The sequence below is a fragment of the Tachyglossus aculeatus genome, chromosome X1 (genome assembly GCF_015852505.1).
Source record: "Tachyglossus aculeatus isolate mTacAcu1 chromosome X1, mTacAcu1.pri, whole genome shotgun sequence".
Taxonomy (NCBI): Eukaryota; Metazoa; Chordata; class Mammalia; order Monotremata; family Tachyglossidae; genus Tachyglossus; species Tachyglossus aculeatus.
Genome location: NC_052101.1, coordinates 63,738,935 through 63,765,539, shown reverse-complemented (window position 1 = coordinate 63,765,539; position 26,605 = coordinate 63,738,935). Strand labels below are relative to the sequence as shown.

The 26,605-nt window shown below is 41.9% G+C and overlaps 1 pseudogene; it reads right to left on the bottom strand.

The window, feature by feature from the left end:
* Nucleotides 1-1,377: 1,377 nt before the first annotated feature.
* On the bottom strand, nt 1,378-25,496 carry LOC119949862 (annotated as a pseudogene).
* Nucleotides 25,497-26,605: the final 1,109 nt, after the last annotated feature.

Sequence of the window (26,605 nt, the reverse complement as noted above, 5' to 3'; positions counted from 1 at the left end):
GACTTCAGTGGCAGGTAGTTCTACTCTAGTCTGTAAGCTCATTATGGGCAGGGAATGTGTCTCCTAATTATCTTGTATTTTACTCTCCCAAGTGCTTAGAACAGTGCTCTGCACATAGTAAGCACTCACTAAATATCCTTGATTGATTGATTGATTTTAACCCATTCCTCCCCACCCACCCCATAGTCCACAAAATGTCAGCTTGCCCCGGGCCAGCAAATTTCCCTGATGGCCATCTTGAAGAACTCACCATCGCCACTTTCCTACTGGGGAAGTCAGATTCTATTGCATTAAAGTTTACAATTGTCCATCCAGGGTCTGTTCATGTCCGATTTTTAAAAAAGATTTTCAACAGATAAATGCATAGATGCTAATACATATTTTCCTAATTCACATTACAGCTTGAGAAAAAGGGATTTCTTTATTTTGTTAGGCATATGCTTAAGTACTCAGGTGTTCTATGGGAGGGCACTTAAGGCTTTGAGGGTTGCTAATCAGAGACTGAAATCAGCTGTCCATTTTTAAGGCTTCCAAACATCAGGGCATGTCAGGTTGCGGCAAGGGAGTGGTGTTGTTCATATGCTATTGCTGATCTATTCATTTACCTTTTGACCTGTGTTGTGGCCAGTTTGACCACGGAAATGGGGGACAGAGGGGTAGGTGTGGGGGAAAACTCAGAATGCTTAAATGACAATGACAGATTCTTGACCTTAGTGGTGAGGGTTTGATCTAAGTTAAATGGCCAAATTCTTCCAGTGCACCAATTCACTAAATAATCCTCCAATGATCTGAAAGACTGAATGTTCCTTCCAAAATATCTAACCTACTATCAGGAAGAAAACTTTGGCATGGGAAAAATTGGGCTCTATAACAATCAATCAACCTATTGGTATTAGTATTTGGTATTGGTATTAGATAGTATTTGTTGAATACTTACTGAGTGGAGAGCACCATATTAAGCACTTGGGAGGGTACAATAGAAGATAATGACAAGATCCCTGCCTTCATAAAGCTTTCAATTGGTCTTTTTTTTATAAAACAGTCCCATATTCTTAATCATCCCCATTCAGACTATAAGCTCCTTGTGGGCAGGGAACATGTCTACCAACTCTATTGTATTGTACTCTCCCAAACAGTACAATGTTCTGCACACAGTAAGAGCTCAATAATTACCATTGATGATGATTATGATGATGTTCCATGAAGATTTTCTGTATTTTTCTTACAAATTTGAAAAACAATTCCTTAGATGGTATAGAATCAAGTAATTTCCCTGCTCACTTAGAATAGGTCTTTTTTTGATTTCCAGTCCATTATCTTTTTCCTCCTGGTCTTTCCCAGAACTTTTCTCATTTGATTTAGTCTCTTTAGCTATCATTAGCTTTTTTTGCTTTTAAAGGCTTCTATTTTTTCCTTGAAAGTCTGAACTAACTCTGTGTGTTCCGGTTTCATCATTTCTCCTCTTTTCAATTTTCTGTTCAGATAAGTTTTTGGTGTGTTAAATTTAATATCTTTGACCCATACCTTAAGAAGCCAAGTTTGATTCATCATGTTCCTGGTGTTCTTCTTTTACACAAGAACTATAGTCCACTGAATTAAAATGATGGTGCCCCTTAGGATCATCTTCTTCTTTCCACATTGATAGATATTGCTATTTATTTCCAAAGCTACTTGCTCACTTAAATTCTTCCTTGAATTCAATCCACATATCTTGCTGTACTCTTCGATTTCATCTTTCCCATGCCCAATTTGAGTAAGAGTTTTCTGAAGTTGAGTTTTGCTTCAGAAACAAAAATCCTGTCTAAAAAGTATGTTTGTACAATTGCAACAATTGATATTTTTAGAAAAAGGAGATATTTCATGTTTTGAATACTCTCACCAAATTATTCTTTTGAGCTAATTTTAAAGAAAATGTGGGATTTTGAACTGCATTTAAAGTCCAAGTAATTTTGAAATTTTTTGGTGGATGTGCACTCACTGACTGACAGCCATCTGAAACACTACTACTACTGCTAATAATAAAAATAATAATTTTAATAACAATAATAATTGTTAAGTGCTTATTATGTGCCTGTGCCAAGCACTGTGATAGGCCACTGGAGGAGATAGAGTGTAATCCGATCAGACAGAAGCAGCCCCTACCCAAAATGGGGTTTACAGTCTTGGAGGATGGGGGGAAAGAATGGTAAATTCCCATTTTACAGGGGAAGAAGCTGAGCCACAGAGAAGTCAAGTGACTTGCCCAAGGTCACACACAACACAGAAGTGATGGAACCTGGATTAAAACCTGGGTCTCCTGACACCCAGTCCTGTGTTCTTGCCAATAGGCCACACTGCTCATCCTAAACCACCTGTATTAATAATTCTAAGCCTCATATTTAAATCATACTCTTTTGCTCCAATTACAGATATTACAATAAAGGAGCAATATTCAGTGTAACTGCTGATGCCATAAAATGTGTGTTTCATAGAGATTGTTAACATCTTAAATCAGATTGGAATCATTCTACATCTCCCACACTGCCTCATTAAACAGGATAATGCGCCTTTACTGCTTTGCTGAATTTCCATTTGTGTTCAAAGCTCTGTTTTGTGAATGTTATTTTAATTCAGGTATCATTAGTTACAAAGGTCCTCAATAGCCCCTGCACAGAAGGCTCACAAAATTGGACCAAAATCTGCAGTTTAATTACTGGCATCTTAAATCAGAGAGGAAAAAAAAGTCTTCCATTTAAATTAAATTGTTTTAAAAGATTTAAGTTTCGTTTAAATTAAAGAGAACAGATTTTAGTGGTGGCAATGTCAACCTACATACATTTTGGTAATTAACAACTGCTATTTTCCGAGGTAAACAAATGGTATGTTGCATTTTTAAATTGGGAATTTAGACAAAAGCTGGTAATAGTTCATGCGTATTATAATTCCCTCTCAATAGGAAATGAAAATAAACATAAAGGAAGTATATCTGTGAGATCTCCAACCCTTCCCTTTCCAATGGCTCCTCCTGAACTCCTGCTTATTGTGACAAATAGCATCAAGTGTAAATCTTTGGCTGGATTTGCACATAGCAGGCTTGATGTAAAGTCGAAAACATTTCTGGTGCATACAGGGCTTTTCCACCACAATATAGAATTGGTTTTCTTATATGGAGCCTACTTGGACCAGAAGTCCACCTGATTGTGAGGTGCTTGAGAAGCAGCATGGTCTAGTGGATAAAGCCCCAGCCTGAGAGTCAGAAGGTCATGAGTTCTCTGCCACTTGTCTGTCGTATGACCTTAGGCAAGTCACTTCACTTTTCTATGTCTCAGTTCCCTCATCTGTAAAATGGACATTAAGACTGTGAGCCCCATGTGGGAAAAGGACTGTGTCCAACCCAATTTGCTTGTATTCCCCCTGAGTGCTTAGTACAGTGCCTGGCACATAGTAAGCACTTAACAAATACCACAATTATCATAAATATTGCTCCCAGAGGGTTACGTTAACCCTGCATCATCTGGGGCTCTTATAAGCCACTCCTAGTGAATGCTTCCCTGAGGGAAAAGGGCAGCATGGCCTAATGGATAGAGCACAGGTCTGGAAGTCAGAAGGTCCTGGTTCCAAACCCGGCTCAGCCACTTGTCTGCTGTGTGTCCTTAGACAAGTCACTTCACTTCTCTGTGCCTCAGTTCCCTCATCGGTAACATAGGGATTAATATTATGAACCTTATGTGGTACATGGGCTGTCTCCAACCAGACTTTTTTGTATCTACCCCAGCGCTTAGAGTGCCTGGCACATAGTAAGTGCTTAACAAATACCATTAAAACAAGGGGGCAAGGATAGGACCACTGACAGGACAACTCTACTCAAATAAGCTTTCATTCGCTTCAACGGTTCTCTTCAGCATTAGTCTGAAACAGTGGCCATGTCTACCCTGGGCAGTAAGAACATCATTGTTTTGGTCTAAATTTGAATGGAACCAAGTTCCTGTTAAGAACCATCAGGGACCAAGGATGTGAAGCTCCACCTCAGGGCCATAAGAGAGGCCCAGGCAGGCTACAGGCAAAGCCAGCAGGTTTTCCAGGTGGAGGTACAGCAATAGAAGATAAAGCAGGGTCATCAAAAGGCATATGTGAGGGCAGGCAAAGCAGGTTAGTTAATGGGCAGGAGGTAGGACTGGAAAAGGTGAGCAGGAATTAGCAGAAAGACCAGATTCAGGAGCAGACTTCAAGGGAACAGAAATGAGAAGAAAGATCAGTGCTAATTAAGGCCAGGGTCAGCAGGGAATGTGACTATATGGCCCACAGGGCAGGAACTGAGCACAGTTTATAAGACTTTAATGAAGACAGCCTGAAGGTCCTGGCTGCATGCCAGTGCTGTAAGTTGACCCTTGGTGTAGTATTAGTACTGACTTCTCATCTTGCTCCCAATATGATTGGCCCCAGGATAGAATGCAGAGTATGCAAATTGATGGCAGGGTCCGGTAGGAAGCATAGAGTCACATTCACCCCTAGACAATCAGGATCTAGGACTTGATCTTGAGCTGAATTCTATCTTCTATAGCTCAACCTAATGTTTTTTTCAGCACAACTCACAAAAGAAGGTGATAGTAATAAATAATCCCATCGCCAGCTATCAAAATAATCATGTGCTACTCAAGTCAAGGCACTATGTCTTCACCACCCAAGAATGTGCTGCCCATTTTCCCTGAGCTCACAGTGCACCATGGGCCTAATGGCTCATCCTTCCTTCTCCCTGCTTAGTACAGTGCTGTACACAACAGTAAGGGCTCAAGAAGTTCCTCCTTCTAGACTGTGAGCCCGCTGTTGGGTAGAGACCGTCTCTATATGTTGCTAACTTGTACTTCCCAAGCGCTTAGTACAGTGCTCTGTGCACAGTAAGCACTCAATAAATATGATTGAATGAATAAATACCACTGATTGAGCTAAGTCAAGACTGAACTGGGGATGAGATAAGGAATCTTGGGAGCTGGAAAGAGCCACCCTCCCTCTGGGGGGACAAATAGTAAGTTTCACAATTGGCTTCTTCTTTTATTGGTATAAGCCACATTCTGGCTAGCATGAAGATAACCACTTAGCTTTTGGTGCCAATTGCATTATCCCAAGGTGAGTGGCACACTATGCCAGTGTCTCATGTTTCCTTTGCCTTTTTATTACCTCCCATCCACAACTGTATCTGAGATGGAGCAGCCCCTCCTCCAAAGTGTAATTTCATGGATGATTGTGTGCATATTTGAAATACACACACACACACACACACACACACACACACACATATTTTCTGTGTGTAGGTTGGGAGGTATATGCCTTTCAGCTTCAATGATAACCCTACTGAGAGTGATATTTTATCGGTGTTTACTGAACTGAGAAGACCAATGCCTATCAATCCTTTCCTTGACTCTTCTGCCTTTCACTCTCTAACTATGGGTACAATAAGAGAGATAGTTTGTGAGGAGTGAAGAGTGTGAGTTTGGGTGTAGCAGGTAAAGACAGCAGATATGTAAGGAGAGAGCTGAGAACCATGAGTCCAACTGTCCAGAGAGTCTGCTTAATGCAATGGTGAGTAGTCATTGGAAGGTTTTGAGGAGCAGATTGATGTTTTCAGAATGATGCTTAGGAAAGATGGTCTGAGCAGGAGAGTGTAGTATAGACTGAAAAGGGGAGACAGAGTTAGAGAGACAATGAGCAAATTATTGCAATAGTTGGGATGTGATGAGAGCTTGAACCAGGGTGATGGTCAAATGTGTGAAGAGTAAATATTGTGGAGGAACAACAGCAACATTTAGCAAGAGACAGAATATGAGAAGTCAAAGAGAGAGAACTAAATTGACAACCAGCTTTAGAGCTTCTGGGATAGGGAATATGGTATTTTTTTATTATCATGGAAAAGTTGGGAAGAAGAGTGGTTTCGGGATGGATGATGAGGAGTTCAGGGTTAACTTTGTTGAGTTAAGTTGCTGGCAGAATTTCCATATGGAGATTTTCTGGAGACCAGAGGAAATGTGAGATTGTAGAGAAGTTGAAAAGATGAAGTTGATTATGTAGATTTGGGAGTTTTCCATACATCACAATGCTAGCTGAAGCCATGTAGGTTGGTTAACTCCCTGAGAAAGTGAGTGTAGAATGAGAACAGTTGGGAAACCAAAACAGAATCTGGTAGAACACCTATAATAAGGAGGTGAGAGACAAAAGAAGAGATAGAAGAAGATGGACGAGACAGAGTTCTTAATCATCTGAATACTTGCTTGAGTGTGTGCTTCCACATATCAGTCAATCATATTTATTGAGCACTTAATGTGTGCAGAGCACTGTACTAAGCACTTGGGAGAGTAGCTTCAAGGCTCTCCATCACCTCGCCCCCTCCTACCTCACCTCCCTTCTCTCCTTCTACAGCCCACCCCGCACCATCCACTCCTCTGCCGCTAATCTCACCGTGCCTCGTTCTCGCCTATCCCGCCATCGACCCCCGGCCCACGTTATCCCCCGGGCCTGGAATGCCCTCCCTCTGCCCATCCGCCAAGCTAGCTCTCTTCCTCCCTTCAAGGCCCTACTGAGTGCTCACCTCCTCCAGGAGGCCTTCCCAGACTGAGCCCCTTCCTTCCTCTCCCCCTCATCCCCCTCTCCATCCCCCCATCTTACCTCCTTCCCTTCCCCACAGCACCTGTATATATGTATATATGTTTGTACATATTTATTACTCTATTTATTTATTTATTTATTTTACTTGTACATATCTATTCTATTTATTTTATTTTGTTAGTATGTTTGGTTTTGTTCTCTGTCTCCCCCTTTTAGACTGTGAGCCCACTGTTGGGTAGGGACTGTCTCTATATGTTGCCAACTTGTACTTCCCAAGTGCTTAGTACAGTGTTCTGCACACAGTAATCGCTCAATAAATATGATTGATTGATTGATTGATACAACAGAACAATATTACGGACACATTCCCTGCCCACAACGAACTTATAGTCTAGTGGGGAAAACAGACATTAACCTAAATAAATACAGTGTATAAGAGCTCCTGTAGAAGTGATTAGAGGACTTCAACATTCTCTCAGCCTGTTAGGTTGGAAGAACTCCTCAGAGGCTTGGAATTACATTCTGACATAAGCTTCCAGATTCCTTGTTGTGGCCTCAAGTGTGATTGCTTAGACTAGGTTGAACAAGCAGCATGGTCTAGTGGACAGAGCATGGGCCTGGGAGTCCAAAGGACCTGGGTTCAAATGCCAGCTCTGCCACTTGCCTGCTGAACTACCTTGGGCAAGTAACTTAACTTCTCTGAGCCTCAGTTATCTTATCCATAAAATGGAGATTAAGACTGTAAGCCCCATATGGGACATTGACTGTGTCCAACCTGATTAGCTTGTATCTACCCCAGCACTTATATAATGCTTGACACATAGTAAAGCGCTTAACAAATACAATCATCAATCATCAGTCAAACCTGGACCTAGTATACAACCCTGCTTTATTCCAATGGTGATGACAAAAAAGTCTGACAAAATCCCTCTAACTTAGACACAACACTCAGGGCTATTGATGGATGAATTTTTTTGTAAAATCTATAAGTACCAAGAAGAAGAAAGGAAAGACAGGGAATCTGAGAAGCAGTGTTGCCTAATGAAAAGAGCATGATCCTGGGCAGCAGAAGACCTCGGTTATGATCCCAGCTCCACCACTTGCCTACTGTGTAACCTTGGGTAAATCACTTAACTTCTCTTGCCTCAGTTTCCTCATCAATGTAAAGGGGATCCAATAATTGCTCTCCCTCCCTCTTAGGCAATGAGCCCCAAGTAGGACAGAGATGGTGTCAGACCTGATTATCTTGTATTTCCTCAGCACTTAGTAATCAGGCAGAAACTCCTCACTCTCGGCTTCTGGCTCTCCATCACCTCGCCCCCTCCTACCTCACCTCCCTTCTCTCCTTCTACAGCCCAGCCTGCACCCTCCGCTCCTCTGCCGCTAATCTCCTCACCGTGCCTCGTTCTTGCCTGTCCCGCCATTGACTCCCAGCCCACATCATCCCCCTGGCCTGGAATTCCCTCCCTCCACACATCTGCCAAGCTAGCTCTCTTCTTCCCTTCAAGGCCCTGGGAGCTCACCTCCTCCAGGAGGTCTTCCCAGACTGAGCCCCCTCCTTCCTCTCTCCCTCCTCCCCCTCTCCATCCCCGCTGCCTTACCTCCTTCCCTCCCCACAGCACCTGTATATATGTATATATGTTTGTATGTATTTATTACTCTATTTATTTATTTATTTATTTTATTTGTACATATTTATTCTATTTATTTTATTTTGTTAATATGTTTTGTTTTGTTCTCTGTCTCCCCCTTCTAGACTGTGAGCCGACTGTTGGGTAGGGACCGTCTCTGTATGTTGCCAACTTGTACTTCCCAAGCACTTAGTACAGTGCTATGCACACAGTAAGCGTTCAATAAATACGATTGAATGAATGAATGAATGAATGAATGAATGAACAATCATAATAATGGTATTTGTTAAGCACTTACTATGTGCCAGGCACTGTACTAAGTGCTGGAGTAGATACAAGCAAATTGGGTTGGACACAGTCCCTGTCCCACATGGGGCTCACAGTTTCAATCTCAAGTTTCCTGATGAGGTAACTGAGGCACAGAGAAGTGAAGTGACTTGCCCAAGGACACACAGCAGACAAGTGGCTGAACTGGGATTAGAACCCATGATCTTCTGACTCCTGGGCCTGTGCTCTATCCATTAAACCATGCTGCTTCTCAAGTACTTGGCACATAGTAAGTACTTAATGAATACCATTAGAATTAATCTTAATCTTTTTCCTGTATCTAATATGCAAAAAATATCATTCTCCACTATGATCTCCTCTATTCTGAAACTGCATTGTGATTCTGGGGGTTGTGTGGTTAATAAATTTGTTAATAGTTGGGTGCACTAGCTAGAATTTTGCCAGCAATGGAGAGCAGTGAGAGTCCACAATAGTTTCTATGCTCAACTTTCTTCCCTTTCTTCTTGAAGATGATGATTATGGTGGCACCTTGGTAATGCTATGGAATTTTATCAGTATCATATGTGTGCAGGAAGATAATCAAGAAGCACCTCCCCTCCTTCTTTGGAGATCTTAGCTGGTGTACCATCAGATCACAAAGCTTTGCCATTATTCATCATTCTAAATATAGTGATATCTTCATTAAATTTTTGAGGAAAAGCCATGTGTTGTCTGTCAAGTGATAATATAATAAATAAGATACCATTGTTTGGAACTTGAGTACACCCAAGATATATTTCTCTTATTTGGGAAGTGAAAAACTGGTTGGTGGTTATGGTGGTTTGGCCAGATGCCAAGGGCAAATAGTTACACTGCCCATCAATCAATCAATCTTATCTATCTATCAATCAATCAATTGTATTTATTGAGTGCTTACTGTGTGCAGAGCACTGTACTAAGCGCTTGGGAAGTACAAGTTGGCAACATATAGAGACGGTCCCTACCCAACAGTGGGCTCATTGACCACTTACCATGTGCAGAGCACTGTACTAAGCACTTGGGAGAGTACAATATAACAGAGTTTATAGACACGTTCCCTGCCCATAATGAGCTTACAGCCCATATATTGATGTCATTAATTCATTCATTCAATTGTATTTATGGAGCACTTACTGTGTGCAAAGCACTCACTATACTAAGCACTTGGGAAAGTACAGTATAACAATAAACAGACACATTCCCTGCTCACAACGAATTTACAGTCTCAAGGGGGAGACAGGCAATTTAAATAAATAAATAACATATCAATCAATCAATCGTATATATGCACATAAGTGCTGTGGGGCTGGGCGAGGGGATGAATAAAGGGAGCAAGTCAGGGCTACACAGAAAGGAGTGAGAGAGGAAAGCGGGGCTTTGTCAGGGAAACTCTCTGGGAGGAGATGTGCCTTCAGTAGGGCTTTGAAGGTGGGGAGGATAATTGTTAGTAGGATTTGAGGAGGGAGGGTGTACCAGGCCAGAGGGAGGACATGGGAGACGGGTCACCCATGAGATAGGCAAAATTGAGGTACAGGGAGATGGTTAGCATTAGGTCACTCGACTAAGCACAATTTCAAATACAAGTTGTTCTCAGAAAGTGCTATCACTTCTTCTAGAGCCACCCTGATTCAGACATTTCTGGACCTATCTGATTGGGAAGTATACTTACATATTTTTAGTTTTTTGTGGGGATCTGAAGCTGAACCAATCTCAAGTTAGGGATTTGGAGAAAAGATAAGAATCCAAGAGACAGGAAAGGCTCCTCTCTTATTTTCTGGTGTTTGAATATGAAATCTAGAACTTTAGCTCTGGGTTCTGAAGAAAGCCATGTGAAAGATGCTGAGCACGTGGACATAAAGCTAAGTCATTTATAAAAGTATTTAAGGGAACAGGGACCCCAGCTTCAGGATAGGGAGAAGCATAGGGAAAGCCTTTGCAATTTCTTACAAGATTTGTTTCATGCAGCGTGGCTCAGTAGAAAGAGTACAAGCTTTGGAGTCAGAGGTCATGGGTTCAAATCCCGGCTCCACCACTTGTCATCTTTGTGACTTTGGGCAAGTCACTTAACTTCTCTGGGCCTTAGTTACCTCATCTGTAAAATGAAGATTAAGACTGTGAGCCCCATGTGGGACAACCTGATCACCTTGTAACCTCCCCAGCACTTAGAACAGTGCTTGGCAGTAGAGACACTCCTGGAATTGGGGCAGATGGATTAACACACACACACACTTTCTCTTTTTGTTGGGATACGTCTCCCACCCCCCCTGATTTTTCCATCATTGTAGACAGCACCACCATCTTTCCTGTCTCCCAACCCCATAGTCGTTTTTCCTTGACTTCTCTCCAACCCACATGTTCAATCTCGCTAAATCCCGTCGATTCAGCCTTCACCAAAATCACCAAAATCTGCCCTTTTCCTCTGCATCCAAACTGCTACCACATTAATCCAAGCATTCATCAAGTAATCCATACTTGTACATACTTATTCTATTTATTTTACTTAGTTAATATGTTTTGTTTTGTTCTCTGTCTCCCCCTTCTAGACTGTGAGCCCACTGTTGGGTAGGGACCATCTCTAGATGTTGCCAACTTGGACTTCCCAAGCGCTTAGTACAGTGCTCTGCACACAGTAAGTGCTCAATAAATACGATTGAATGAATGAATGAATAATCCCATCTTGATGACTAGCAGCCTCCTCGCTTGCCCCCTGTCTCTCCTCACTCCAGTTCATAGCCTGCTGCTCTGATCATTCTTCTACAAAACGTTTTTTACAGAGGAAGAAAAAAATTTGGCATTAGGCATGTGGTCACTCTACAGACTCACTGTCCAGAGATGCAGTTGGATGTTGTATCTCTTCCACCCTGATTGCCGCATCAACCTCCTGGCTCTCCCCACTCCAGTCCATACTGATCTCCGCTGCCTGGATCATTTTTCTACAAAAATACCCATGTTTCCTCCTTCCTCCAGTGGCTGCCCACCCACCTCCGCCTCAAACAAACTCGTCACCATTGGCTTTAAAGCCGTCCATCCCCTCGCCCCCTCCCACCTCGCCTCGCTGCTCTCTTCCTCCATCCCAAACTCACACACTTCACTGCCCTAACACCAACCTTCTCACTGGGCCTCCGTCTCGTCTTATCTTGCCAACATCTTTCCCACATCCAGTTGAACACAGTGCCCGCACAGCAGTACATTAAGACTGTGCGATGGGAGGTGATAATGGAGAAGTAACACATTAGTGCTTTTAAGTATTTATTGTGCAGAAGAACAGTTGGGAGAAAAATCCCGGAGAGCCTCTGAGAGAAGAGCAGAGTAGTGCCCTAAAAGAAGGATTAGACTGTGAGCCCACTGTTGGGTAGGGACCGTCTCTATATGTTGCCAACTTGTACTTCCCAAGCGCTTAGTACAGTGCTCTGCACACAGTAAGCGTTCAATAAATACTATTGATTGATTGATTGGCACATAGTAAGTGCTTAATAAATGCCATCATTATTATTATTATTATGTTCTTTTGACCTGGTCCTGAGGCAACATTGTTATGTAGTATATACCTGTGCAGTTCAAATTGCCATTTAAGATCTCACATTGCTATTACTAACAACCTTTCTTTAGCTAAGTACATACTTATGTCATGCATTCAGATTGCAATAACATTAAACCTAGAGGGGGTTACAAATCCAAACACAGCTGGTAATCTTGGGGTACACTAGCTGGAAGCACTCTGGTGGAGTAGGTAAGGCTAGGTGTCTTGGGGGTCATGTTTTGGAATCAATCAATCATATTTATTGAGTACTGTGCTTACTGTGTGCAGGGCACAGTACTAAGTGCTTGGGAAAATATAACAGACAGATTCCATGCCCACAGTGAGCTTGTAGTCTAGAGGGGGAGACAGATATTAATATAAATAAATAAATTACAGATACATACATTAAGTGCTGTGGGACTGGTAGGGAAGGTGAATAAAGGGATCAAGTCAGGTTGACACAGAAAAGACTTGAAGAAAGGGAAAGAGGGCTTAATCAGGGAAGGCCTTGGAGAAGATGTGCCTTCAATAAGGCTTCAAAGCAGGGGAGAGCAGTTGCGTGTCAGAGATGAAGAGGGAGGGCTTTCCAGGCCAGAGGCAGGATGTGGGTGAGAGGTCAGCTGCGACATTGATGAGATCAAGGTACAGTGAGTAGGTGGGCATTAGAGGAGCAAAGTGTGTAGGCTGGGTTGTAATAGGAGAGTAACGAGATGAGTAGAAGGGGGCAAGGTATTTGAGTGCTTCACAGCCAATAGCAAGGAGTTTCTATTTGATGTGGAGGTGGATGGGCAACCACTGGAAGTTCTTGAGGAGTGGGGAAACATGGACTGAACATTTTTGTAGAAAACTGATCCGGGCAGCAGAGTGAAGTATGGACTAGAGTGAGGATTGACAGGAGGCGGGGTCAGCAAGGTGGCTGGTATAGTAATAATTTAGTTAGGAATGGTCCTGGCCGTTTCAGGTGGTAACAAGCCTTGACAAAGTGTAGGTGAAGTCTATGGGGAGTTTTGGTGAAGCACCCTGGCCGTGCCATAATTTGCTGAACATGAGGCAATGTAGAAAAACTCTATTCCTTACAATCGCTTGCAATGGCAGCAGGAAGCTGCACCAGTAGTCACTCCAAGCCCTCAAAGCCAAGTGGAATGCCACAATGATTATGTGCTGATGTCAAACATTCATGTATCAGAAGTAGGTCATTGCTGTAAAATTTACCAATTCCATGTTGTTAGATTATTTTTCAACGTTTCAGCATCACTTCCCACACATGCATTGAAATCTCCCACGAGGATAAAATAATCTGATATTGGTCCTGCTGTGATGAGTCTGTCCAGATCATCATCATCATCATCAATCGTATTTATTGAGCGCTTACTATGTGCAAAGCACTGTACTAAGCGCTTGGGAAGTACAAGTTGGCAACATGTAGAGACAGTCCCTACCCAACAGTGGGCTCACAGTCTAAAAGATCTTTTCTCGCAGGTGGGGACATAAGTACTGATGCCTGTGGCATAGTGTTTCTGTTCCAGAGACAGGCATAGGTACTCAATATTGCCTTGGGCATATTTGGGAGGCTTGAGACAGTGATTACCCAATTGCAAAACCAATGACTGGGATCCTTCACTCAGAAAAGGAAAAGCCTGTGCAGATTTACACTGATGTATTGGAAATAAGGCTAAAATCAAATGGAAAAAACTGAACTGAGAAATATAGAGCTAGAGTTAAGGCAGAAAGATGGCCACTAAAAATGCTGTAGAAAGAAACAATTTGAGGGAAACAGAATCCAGGTACAAACAGATTTAGATCACTTAGGTCTGCAGTTTCTGTAGTCCAGTATCATTAGAGTAATCCAGGGATGGACTGTCACTTGAGATGCAGCTAATGGAAAATTCAATTAATTGGGAGATTGGTAGGAGGGAATCTTTCTTAGTAATACATCACAGTGGTTCATAAATTCCTTCGGTGCAACCCAACTTGCCCTTGTTTGTCCCACCGTTGACCCCTAGCCCATGTCCTACCTCTGGCCTGGAACTCCCTCCCTCCCTCAAATCCACCAAACAACTGCACTTCCCCCCTTCAAAGCCTTACTGAAAGCTCACCTCCTCCAACAGGCCTTCCCAGACGAAGCCCTCCTTTTCCTCAGTTCCCCCTCCCCTCACCATCGCCCTGACTCGCTTCCTTTGCTCTACCCCCCTTCCTGCCCCACAGCACTTGTGTTTATATGTACATACCTATAATTCTATTTATATTAATGCCCATTTACTTGTTTGGATGTGTATATATCTATAATTCTATTCATTTATATTGATGCCTGTTCACTTTTTTTGATGTCTGTCTCCCCCATTCTAGACTGTAAACCCAGTGTAGGCAGGGATTGTCTCTATTGCTGAATTGTACTTTCCAGGCACTTAGTACAGTGCTGCTCTGCACACAGTAAGCACTCAATAAATGTGATTGATTGAATGAATGAATAATAACAACAATAATAATAATAGCATTTGTTAAGCATTCTCTATTTGCTAAGCACTGTACTGGGCACTAGGATAGGTACAAGATAATCAGGTCCCACAGTAGGAGGGAGAATGGGTATTGAATCCCCATTTTGCAGATAATGGAACTGAGGCTCAGGGAAGTGAAGTGACTTGCCCAAGGTCACACAGCAGGTAAATGGAAGAGTTGGAATTAAAACCCGGGTCCTCTGACTCTCAGGCCCATGCTCATTCCCCTAGGTCATGCCGCTTCTGTGCTTAGAGTGGGGGTATATGGAAGCGGGAAATGAGCTCCCAGATCCCAGCTGGCCTACTTCCCAATTCCTTTCCTGTTCCCAGCAAGGGTGGGGGGGGGGGGTGATGAGTAGGAGAAGGGCACTCCTAATTACCCTGGGGAGATGGGGATCAGAGAAAAAGGGGACCAGTGACTATAGCATAACAGACACACTGAGAAATCCAGGACCTCCCTTCAAGGTGTCCCAAATAACCTACATACCTACGCTCCTCTAGACTGTAAGCTCCTTATGGGCAGGGAACATATCTAACATATCTACCAACTCTGTTATATTGTACTCTCCCAAGTGCTTAGTACAGTGTTCTGCACACAGTAAATGCTCAATAAATGATCAATTGATTGTTTTTCCAATTATACAAATATAAGCAGGAAATACATCTACCAAATTTGTTCTATTGTACTCTCCCAAACACTCAGTTCAGAGCTCTGCACACACTGTAAGCACTCAATAAATAGGATTGATTGATACACAAACACACACACACACACACACACACACACACACACACAATAGTAGTAGTAGTAGTATGTATTTGTTAAGTGCTTATTATGTGCCAAGCATTGTTCTAAGCACTGGGGTGGATACAAGGTAATCAGGTTGTCCCACATGGGGTTCACAGTCTTAATCCCCATTTTACAGATGAGGTAACTGAGGCACAGAGAAGTCACACAGAAAACAAGTGGTGGAGCCAGGATTAGAACCCCCATCCTCTGACTCCTAAGTCCATGCTCTTTCCACTAAGCCACATTACTTCAAGCCTTGGCCAGGGAGGGCTGGCAGTTTAGAATGTGGCCATCTAACCATGCTGCATTAAACAGATTCATGTAGGACTGTGTGTAGCACCCTCATACCACATGGTGTTACACCTGTGGATGCAAATCTGTTCAATGGCTGCCAGGCTGTGTCTCTGCAGGAAACAGCAGCCTCCCTCCCATATGAAGTCTATATATTGGGAGAAGTCCAATTAAAAGCCCAACTGAAAGCTCACCTCCTCCAGGAAGCCTTCCCAGACTGAGCCCCCCTTTTCCTCTGCCCCTCCTCCCCTCCCCATCTCCCTGACTCCCTCCCTCTGCTCTGCCCCTCTGTCTGCTCCACAGCACTTGTGTATATATGTACATATTTATTATTGCATTTATTTTATTAATGATGTGCATATATCTATAATTCTATTTATTTATATTGATGCCTGCCTACTTGTTTTGTTTTGTTGTCTGTCACCCCCCCTTTTGACTGCGAGCCCATCGTTGGGCAGGGATTGTCTCTATTTGTTGCCAAATTGTACTTTCCAAGTGCTTAGTACAGTGATCTGCACACAGTAAGTGCCCAAATACAATTGAATGAATGAACAAATGAATAAATAAAAACAATGGGAGTTACTAAAGTGAGTGTCTATTTGTGAAAGGAAATCTCCAGTGTTTGATAGTGGAGATAGTTTTATTCCATTACTGAGTAACCCTATTCCGAATATGGACCTGTGTGTGTGTGTGTGTGTTTTGGGGTGCGTGTACTCTATATGTAGCCTAGTTCTTGAAGTTTCTACAATTACCTTAATTCATTTGGCCAAAGCTTCTCATTTGCATCCCAGAAAAGGATGAGTACATATATTCAGCTGGATAATGTTTGGCATATAAGGATGGTGTTTTGCAATTAATCAGATATTTGAAGCCTGAATCCTCTTCCAAATGAAAAGGAAGATCATGAAAAAGTATCACATAATCAATTTTGGGAATATATTCCTTTGATGACCAGCTGGGTAGAGCCAAAATTACTGTGTAAACAAAAGCCTACACAATTGGTTGTTATAGTTTTGCACCTGGGGTCTGGGTTCTAATTAACACTCTCAGGCATATTCTTTGATGACTCATCTGGCATTGAAGTCAAGCGACCAAGTCTTCCTCTCACCTGCAGTCACTGTATCTGTCACATGTTTTAAAATATTCCAGTTCACCTGGAAGGAACTAGTGATTGATTCACACCTGGTCACATTTGATTTGTGTCATTGTTAAACAACTTATGTGCTGAATAAAACAACCAGAGGGCTTCAAAAGAAGTGTTCTGTGCTGAACATCCAGAAATGTGATTGTAATATCTGAGCCTGATTGATCTTCTGAGGTTAGGATACTCTTGTTCCAGGAAAACATCACAAGGCTGTAAAAATCATATTCTATCTGCAACATTTGTAGTCGCTTCATTCACATATCCCAACACAAGCTCCTTTCCTAGCCTTCCTAATCTCCTTCAATTTTTCTCTATAGCTCTGAAAGCGAAAGGGAGTGCCCAACTAAGACTTGATTTCTCTTTCAAATGGAGCAATTGTTTAAATTATTTGAAATTTCCCTTAGAGATGCACACACACACACACACACACACACACTCTTCCAGTTCTGAAGAAAACCAATAGCCAAGACCTGCTAAGGTGCTACATTCAATTTAACCTGCAAATCAATCTCCTGTGGTTTTAAGAATAATAATAATAACAATGGCATTTGTTAAGCGCTTACTATGTGCCAAGCACTGTTCTAAGCACTGGGGTACAAGGTCATCAGGTTGTCCCACGTGGAGCTCATAGTCTTCATCCCCATTTAACAGATGAGAGAACTGAGGCACAGAGAAGGGAAGTGACTTGCCCAAAGTGACACAGCTGACAAGTGGCGAAGCCAGGATTAGAACCCATAACCTCTGACTCCAAAACCCGGGCTCTTTCTACTGAGCCTAGCTGCTGTTTTAAGAGAAGATTTTGTGTACCCACATTTCCTATTTCACAAGGGTACCATCAGAGCTTATAGTAGAATTTCTTCCATTCCTCCTGGCTCTTGAAACTACAGAGGCAATTTTATAATAATACTTACAGCATTTATTGAGCACTTACTACATGCCAACTGAGATAGTTACATATTATCAGATTAGACACTGTCCCACACTGCGTCACAACTGGCTCTTTTCCAGATTTTATAGGACTGTTAGATTATGCTACATTCTCTCAGTCTTTTGTAGAGCGATGTGATTTCAAAACATCCAATCAGAAATCCTGTTGAAAGTTGGCAAGGAAACCACAGAGAAGCAAATGAAAAACTACATTTCCCAGGATGCAAAGGGACTGATCTTTTGCAACAGTAAGGGACTGTCTTGCACAAACAATCACCCAGATGTCTCTTGGAGTCGGGGTCAGAGGCAACAGAGAAAAATCATTCTCGTCTTTCCCAACCCTACTACAGTGAAGTGGGGTCTTCCCCAAACTCGTAGAATAGGGCTCCATATGGTAAATCTTTCTATCACCTAATTAAGCTTATGGGAAGCTAGGCCCGAGAAGTAAGAAGTATGGAGTGGTGATTGATTTAGGAGTTTTCTGATTTAAATCTTAGTTTATGCTTTTAAATCACCCTTTGAATTTCCATTTTGCATTCTTTTTCATTGTACCTCCAATTAAAATGTTATTTGATGGCAGACATACTTAATCAGAGATTTACGACACTTAAAGGACTCAGACAAAATTCCATTAGGATTTTGGCCACATTTCACATATCCTTTATTTCTTTTGAATAGCTATATTGGTGAAACATTACTTTGCTTTAATTCCTAGGTATTTTGGCAAGGTGGGACCTCTCTCTCTCAAAAAAAAACCCCAAAATCAGTGAAATTGAGATGCAGAGTAATTCAGTGAGTTGCCCAAGGTGAACCAGTAGGCTTTGAAAGTTGGAAAGGAGATTGCAGAGAAGGAGAGGAAAAACTGCATTTCCCAGGATGTAAAGAAGCTGATGCTTCCTTTTGCAGGTCTGGGACTAAAACCCAGGGCCCTGACATCCAGTCCCATGATCTTCTCCCTTCAAGATCCTACTGAGAGCTCACCTCCTCCAGGAGGCCTTCCCAGACTGAGCCCCTTCCTTCCTCTCCCCCTCATCCCCCTCTCCATCCCCCCCCATCTTACCTCCTTCCCTTCCCCACAGCACCTGTATATATGTATATATGTTTGTACATATTTATTACTCATTTATTTATTTATTTATTTTACTTGTAAATATCTATTCTATTTATTTTATTTTGTTAGTATGTTTTGGTTTTGTTCTCTGTCTCCCCCTTCTTAGACTGTGAGCCCACTGTTGGGTAGGGACTGTCTCTATATGTTGCCAACTTGTACTTCCCAAGCGCTTAGTACAGTGCTCTGCACACAGTAAGCACTCAATAAATACGATTGATTGATTGATTCTCCCCCTCTAGACTGTGAGCTCATTGTGGGCAGTAATGCGTCTGATTGTTGTTGGATTGTATCTTCCCAAGCACTTCGTACAGTGCTTTGCGCACAGTAAGCACTCAATAAATATGATTGAATGAATGAATGAACAACATGCTGCCTTCCACGAACTAAGGCTCATTCCCCACAGTTCTTATTCTTTTGAAATAATAATAATAATAATAATGGCATTTATTAAGCGCTTACTATGTGTCAAGGACTGTTCAACTTAATCTTGATATTATAGGATAAGGCCAAAACATTTTTGGCTTCACCAAATAGACCAGACGGTCTATTTATCTGCAATCTGCCATGTTTCAATTGTCATACCTCTCTGACAATCCATAAGCATAATTTTACTTGTTGATTATTTTAATAGAGAATTGAAAATTTAGTTCTCCATCCAGGAGTTCTTGGCTCATTGAAAGGCATAGAAGTCCCTATGTTAGAACACTGTCGTATCCAGTCAAAAGTGATAACAATGATATCCTGATATAAGCTTGAGACTATGGTCTCAACCTGATGCCCAAGGGAGCTGTCAGCCTGAGGAAATATCATGGGAAGAGGAGAATTTCAATTCTCTTTAGTGATGCTTCTAGAAAGATCAGAAGAGGATTTGGCAGTTAGAGCAGAGAGTAGTGAACAACTTTGCCAGGAGCTGGGGCATGAGACTGGGAATCTTAGAGGAAAAGCTAGAAGGATAATTTCTGGTAACATACTGAAAACATTGGGGACCCATCAGAGAACAAACAACCATGGCATACAAAAGACTCAAGGGCTATTTGTAATTTTAAGAAAAGTTACAGATCTTCTATATGCCAGAAGAGAGGATAGTTCTTCATTTTTTTCATTCTTCTGACCAAAAAAGATATGAAATCCAGTGAGGTCCTGCCTACAAAGGAATCACCAGCAGTGCCCTCCATGTAACCTGATCACCTGTTTGTTCAGCTTTTGTGACTTTTTGTAGTTCTTGTGGATTTCACATGTGGGTATTTTTAGGTAGATGCACTTTTTCTTAGCCTAGGGTTAATAATAATAATTATTATGGTACTTGTTAAGCACTTACTGTTCTAAGTGCTGGGATAGATACAAGTTAATCAGGTTGGACACATTCCCTATCCCACATAGGGCTCACACTCTTAATCCCCATTTTACAGATGAGGTAACTGAGGCCCAGAGAAGTGAAGTGACTTGCCCAAGGTCACACAGCTGATATACAGCAGAGCCGGGGTTAGAACCCAGATCCTTCTGACTCTCAGGCCTGTACTTTATCTGCTAGGCCACACTGCTGCTATTGGTGCTATGCACGGCCTAGTGGAAAGAACCTGGGCCTGGGAGTAAGAGCACCTGGGTTCTAATCCTGCCTCTGCCACTTACCTGTTATGTGACCTCAGGCAAGTCACTTAACTTCGTACCTCAATTCCTTCATCTGCAGAATGGGGAGTCAATACCTGTTCTCTCTCCTATTTAGACTGTGAGTCCCATGTGGGACCTGATTATCTTGTACCTACCCCAGCACTTAGTACAGTGTTTGGCCTATAGTAAGCGTTTAACAAATACAACTATCATTATTATTAGTTGTAGTAGTTGTTATCATAGAAGTAGTAATGATATATAATGAGAGCTTACTGAATGCAGTGCATGTATCAAGTTCTTGAGAAAATACAACAATAGCACAGGATATATTTCCTGCCCACAAGGATTGTGTCTGTTCTGTTTATCATGTTTCTACATCAGTGCCTAGCATAGTGCTTGGCTTACAATAAGTTCTTAATAAAGACCGTCTTTTAGACTGTGAGCCCACAGTTGGGTAGGGACTGTCTCTATATGTTGCCAACTTGTATTTCCCAAGCGCTTAGTACAGTGCTCTGCACACAGTAAGCACTCAATAAATACGATTGATTGATTATTAGTATAACAAGGACCTTACACTCTGAGTGAAACAGACATGACGCTAAAAGGTAGCGATCACTAAGAAGAAAAGTTGCTTTGGAAAATGTATGTAGTGACAGTGCAGATGAATGGAATGTGAGTAAGCTTACAGGCCTAAAAATTGTAAGTAAAGCTGCATTTGGGCATACATGCATTGCAGGATTTTTTTCTTTACTTTAAATGCCAATATTTCTAGTTTTAAGGAAAAGTGGGTTAAAAGTAGTATGTGGATTAAAATATGACTGAGGAAGTAAAATTTGTTTCAGCCTATGGAGTTATTTGTGAATTTCTTTTGTCTGGGGAGGGGGGACAGGCCTGGGAGGAGGGAAATATATATATATATGTATATATATATATATATGTGTGTGTGTGTGTGTGTGTGTGTGTGTGTGTGTGTGTGTGTGTGTGTGTGTGTGTGTGTGTGTATAAATATGGACTATATCCTACCAAATTACCACCTGATGCAATTTGAAATGGTCAAGTGAGAAACTCCTGAAAATCTGGTTATGTTGGAAATGCTGTTGACAGGCCCTTAACATTCCCATTGCTATGACAATCCTGAACTTTATAAATAATTCATAGGTTGCACTGCTTTGAATAGTTCTGTCATCCTCCACTGAAAAAGATGGCAAATTATTTTTCAACACCATCATTTGTTTTCATCCTTGAAAAATAGTACAAGTTAATACTTTAGGAAACAAATTGAAAATCAGACTGTACAATCTTGAGAGTGATTTCATAGACTAATACCTGTGATATGCTTGTCTTATTGCTAACACTACTATCTATCCTCTCTTAATGTTATTAATATTGGGTTATAGCAATTGTCATAAAGAGGATCCTTTCTAGGTCTCAAAGTCTGTGTTTAAATTTCAGTGAAATGTTTCATCAAACACATAACAAACCCATGGTTATTTTAGGCTGTTAGCTAAAAGATCTTTAGAAAGCCAACTACTATCATTTAACACACATGACTGAGGATGATTGTACTCTGTCATAAGTATGTTATGTCTGCATAAGTGTCCATTGCAGAAACCAAAATAGGTATTTTATATTCTTTATCTTTTTAGAACCATGGACTCTTCCAAGATGCCACACAGAGGTAGTATTAAAACGAATCCTGGAAAAATTATTCAGGATGGCAACAGATGAGCTGTTTATTATAAACTCATATTTTAAAATATCATAAATCTATCTGCTTTAATTCTGAAGCAGTTTTATGAACACATGTGGAAATACATGGGGCATATACTGAGCTATCATACAAGATTTTTCTCTTGGGTTTTTTGTTTGCATACTACTCAATAGCATACAAAATGTCAAAACCTCACTACAAACAAGTGGGGGGGCACTACAGTGAAATACTTATTCAAAATACACTCCAACTAAATTTCAAGTTGCCTGAGGTGTAAAGCCAGTTACAAGGGTGTGGATTTTATAGAATCCTACTTTTTGATGTCTGAAGAACATGATCAGGGTTGGACTACTTTCTCAGAGAAGGCTGGGCAAATTTTAATAATGCTAGGTCATAGAGTGAGCTTTAAGGGGCAGGGCATGCTGTTCTTCCACTACTCATAATAACAGTAATAATAATAATAATAATAATAATATTTGTTAAGCACTTACTATGTTCCAAGCACATACTGAGCACTGGGGTAGATACAAGATGAGCAGATCGGACACAATTCCTGTCCCATCCAGGGTTCACAGTGTAAGGGAAAGTGAGAACAGGTATCATCCCCATTCTACAGATTAAAAAATGGAGACATGGAGAAGTAAAGTGACTTGTCCAAGGTCACATTGCAGCCAGGCGGAATCCCTGGGATTAGAACCCAGCTCTTGTGGTAGAACCCAGCTTCTTCTAATAGAGAAACAGAGTGGCCTAGTGGAAAGAGCATGGGCCTGATAGAGGACCTGTGTTCTAATCCTGGCTCTGCCATTTACCTGCTTTTTGACCTTGAATAAGTCACTTAACTTCTCTGTGCCTCAGTTCCCTCATCCACTGAATGGGGATTCAATAACTGTTCTCCCTCCTACTTAGACTGTGAGCTACCAGTGGGACCTGACTATATTAGTTCTAATCTTGGTCCATCAGAGGTCATTTGTTCTAATCCCAGCTCCGCCACTTGTCAGCTGGGTGACCTTGGGCAAGTCACTTAACTTCTCTGGGCCTCAGTTACCTCATCTGTCAAATGGGGATTAAGATGTGAGCACCACGTGGTAAAGCCTGATTACCTTGTATCTACCCCAGCGTTTAGCACAGTGCTTGGCACATAGTAAGCACTTAAATACCAACATCATTATTATTATTACTATTATCTTGTATCCACCCCAGCACTCAGTACAGTAGGCATATAGTAAGTGCTTAATAAATGCAATAGGAGAAGCAGCATGGCATAGTGGATAGAGCATGACTGTAGGAATCAGAAGGTCATGGGTTCTAACCCCGCCTCCACCACTTGTCTGCTGTGTGGTCTTGGGCAAGTCAATTCAATTCTCTGTGCTTCAGTTACCTCATCTGTAAAATATGGTTTAAGACTGGGAGCCCCATGTGGGACAGGGACTGTGTTCGGGCCCAATTTTCTGGTATTCACCCCAGCACTTAGTACAGTGCCTGTCACATAGTAAGCATTCAATAAATACTATAATTATTATTATTAAATGCCACAATTATTATTCTTGTTCCCAGGCCTGTGCTCTTTCCACTAGGCCCCACTACTCTTTATCCTGCCTTCTATCCCCTATTAATAAAGCTGATGCCACACAACTTGCCCCTGGGCTTGGGCTTCCAGGGTGGAACTGTGACTCAGTTACCTCATCTCTAAAATAGGGATTAAGACTGTGAGCTCTATGTGGGACAGGGACTGTATCCATCCCGACTATCTTGTATCTACCCCAACACTTAGTACAGTGCCTAGCACCTAGTCAGTGCTTTATAAATGCCATTTAAAAAAAAAAATCTGTTGAATTTCCCAGTGTTGAAAAAGCACGTGCAGGAGTGGGGAGGGGTTCACTTACCTGTAACTCTGGCACTTGTCAAGTGTATGCATAGGGAAAGGCCTTAAAGCACAGTTTCTATCCTTGGGATTGTATAATGGAATGATTGTAACCAATGATCTATCAATACAGCCATTCTACAGTGATTCATTGGTGAAAATATAACAATACATCATCATCATCATGGTATGGTATTCATGGCATTTATTGAGCACTTACTGTGTGCACTTAGCACTTCGGAGAGTAAAATACAAGAGCATTAGTGGACACAATCCTTGCCCGCAACAAGCAACTCAGTATACTTTCCTATGTGAATCCTTCAAATTCAATGGAAATTGGATATACTAGATATTTTCACTGTATTTCTTGAGGTAGTGAAATACTTAAGTTCATTCATTCAGTCATATTTATTGAGCGCTTACTGTGTGCAGAGCACTGTACTAAGCGCTTGGGAAGTACAAGTTGGCAACATATAGAGATGGTCCCTACCCAACAGTGGGCTCACAGTCTAGAAGGGGGAGACAGAACAAAACAAAACATATTAACAAAATAAAATAAATAGAATAAATATGTACAAATAGAATAGAGTAATAAATACATACAAACATATATACATATATACAGGTGATGTGGGGAGGGGAAGGAGGTAAGGCGGGGGGATGGGGAGGGGGAGGAAGGGGAGAGGAAGGAGGGGGCTCAGTCTGGAAAGGCCTCCTGGAGGAGGTGAGCTCTCAGTAGGGCCTTGAAGGGAGGAAGAGAGCTAGCTTGGCGGATGTGCAGAGGGAGGGCATTCCAGGCCAGGGGGATGACGTGGGCTGGGGGTCGACGGCAGGACAGGCGAGAACGAGGCACGGTGAGGAGATTAGTGGCAGAGGAGCGGAGGGTGCGGGCTGGGCTTCGATAGTCTGAGGCTTGGTCGCGTTATCAAAATCACAGATCTTCTTCCAATCGGCCTTCACAGCCTCAGGGGTCATTGGTCGATTCTTCTGTCTCACAATGGCACCTAGAGTCCGCTCCCAACGAAGTTTTCCAATCCATCCAGCTCCCACCTCGAACAAGCAACCGTTTTCCATACAGCTCTCATGGCAAAGCCACCGGACAAGAGGAGCCACATAGGTTTCAGAGCAACCACCATATCTTGTGTCATCACCATCTGAGTCAGCCGGGATCCAGCAGTGGGTGCAATAGCATTGCGGTGAATGTTGTATTTTCTTCCTTCAATTGCCAGAGTATTGGAGAGACCCACAAGACCAAGTTTGCCTGACCAATGTTGCCATATATTCCAGCAGCTGAAGAGGTCATAATGATCCTCCCAAAATTCTGTTGTTTCATGTGATCCCATGCTGCTTGGGTCACTTGAAACGATCACCTCAAGTGAACTCTGTGGATTATATCCCAGTCTTGATCACTTATCCTAACAAACAAACAATCCCTCAGAATCCCAGCACTGTTTATGATAATATCTATTCTTCCAAAAGTGGATGGAGTAATGAAAGAAGTGACAGAGAAAATAATAGATTTCATGGAAATTCATATATAATTTGAATTAAATGACAAAAACTTGCCTTTCCCTATTCTCCTCATTTGTTTTGTTTTCAATCACCTATTTGCTGTATCCTTTAGTTTATCGCTGAACAATAGACAGGATGTTTTACTCAAAGCTGCTTCACATGTCAGGTGTCATTTCTTTCCTTTTCCACTGTGATTCTCTTTCAGTCTTCCTCAAATTATTTTCACCCCCTTTTCTTAGCTCTCCATAGTAGATTTATAGCCTTATTTCCTTAGCCTACTAATCAGTCTCTCTAATAAATCAATCAATCATCTTCATTGAAGGCTTACTGTGGGCAGAGCCCTGTACTAAGTGCTTGGGGGAATACAAAACGACAGAGTTGGTAGAAACATCTCCTGCCCAAAATGAGCTTACAGTCTAGTGGGGGGACAGACACTACTGTAAATGAATAAATTATAGATATGTACTTAAGTGTTGTGGGGCTGTAGGAAGGGTGAATAAAACATGCAAACCCAAGAGCAAGGGTGATGCAGAAAGGAGTGAGAGAAGAGGACATGAAATTTTAGTCAGGGAAGGCCTCTTGGAGGAGATGTGCCTTTAATAAGGCTTTGAAGGTGGGGAGAGTGATCACCTTTCAGATTTGGAGAGGAAGTTCCAGGTCAGAGGCAGGATGTAGGCAAGGGGTCAGCGGCGAGAGAGATGAGATCGAGGTACTGTGAGTAGGGCAACTTTAGAGGGGCAAAGTCTGCGGGCTGTTTTCTAGGAAATCAACTAGGTGAGGTAGGAGGAAGCAAGGTGATTGAGTGCTTTAAAGCTTATGGTAAGGAGTTTCTGTTTGATGTGGAGGCGGACAGGCAACCACTGGAGGTTCTTGAATGGGGAAACATGGACTCAACAGTTTTGTAGAAACATGAAACAGACAGCAGAATGAACTATGGGCTGAAGTGGAGAGAGACAGAAGGCAGGGAGGTCAGCAAGGATGTTGGTGCAGTGATTAAAGTGGAATAGGATAAGTGCTTGGACTAACGTGGTAGCAGTTTGGATGGGGAGGAAAGTACGGATTTTAACAATCTTGTGAAGGTTGAACCAACAGGATTTGGAGATTGAATATGTGAAACATTCT